Genomic DNA, 1,034 nt, shown 5'->3' with positions numbered 1-1,034 from the left:
GCGCGTGCGCAGCTTGCACCTGCGCGCCTCGGGCGCACTGGCGAGCGGGAGTTGTGTGGGGCCCGGCAGGTGTCGCCGAGCGCGGGAGGCTTTGTCCTGCCCTCAGGGAGGCCCGACCGCGATCCACGCGGGCCCAAAGGACCCACTCATTTCATGATGCGATTTCCCGTTAGGAAAACAAAACAGGTTAAAGCAGTAGAAAGTGCCTACCTGAGGGCTATATTAAGGAAGGGAGCGAGGGAAGCCAGTAATTGCGCTGAGACTAGCGATTTAGGGAATGCTGATGTGGCAAGGACAAAGGCCCTGGGGCCAGAAAGCATCTGGGACCTGGTGCGCTGTTCACACTGATTTAATAAGCAGGGTGAAACGAACAGTTGAACAGTTTGGATATTTGTACTAAAACATAACAAACGTCTAAACATCATATTACTGAACAGGAAGTTGTTCTGATACATGCAGTTTAATATAGTTTCCAACAAGTTTCAAATAGGCGGTAGACGGTCCAGCAAATTGAACGCTTGATCCAGTAAACGGATGCGCAGAAAGGCCAATGGGTGAAGATCTTTCACAGAGGGTGACACGTGTTTTATTTCCAGCCTCACCTGACCTCACTCTATGTCCCCCGCAATACTCCATTAAAAAAAGAAACAGCTGCTGGTTGCTACCTGCACATAGAAGCTCTTTCTCTCGCCTCCTACCCTCCCTCTGCTGGTGGGAATTCCTTTCCACACTCCTGGAATTCCTTTCCAAACACTCTTCTCTTGCCTCATCCTCAATCAACTTAAAATATTCTACTCAAACATCATCTCTGAGAGCCTTTTCGCCTCCACGTTCCTCCCAGCTCCCTAGATCTATCCTTAATTTAGCATTTATCACTGCGTGGTGGGCAGGATGTGGGTTCTCTTTATCACCCTCAGCTCTAATAGGTTCTAGCACCCAGCATGGTTTGTTGTTAACAAAGCACTGGTCTCTTTGTCCAGGGACTTACAGTTAACAATTACCTGTACAAACCTTTAACTCCACCAGACTGTAAG

Source organism: Oryctolagus cuniculus, chromosome 11 (assembly GCF_051225735.1).
Source record: "Oryctolagus cuniculus isolate XC-2025 breed Fujian yellow rabbit chromosome 11, ASM5122573v1, whole genome shotgun sequence".
Classification (NCBI taxonomy): domain Eukaryota; kingdom Metazoa; phylum Chordata; class Mammalia; order Lagomorpha; family Leporidae; genus Oryctolagus; species Oryctolagus cuniculus.
This window is presented reverse-complemented; position numbering follows the sequence as displayed.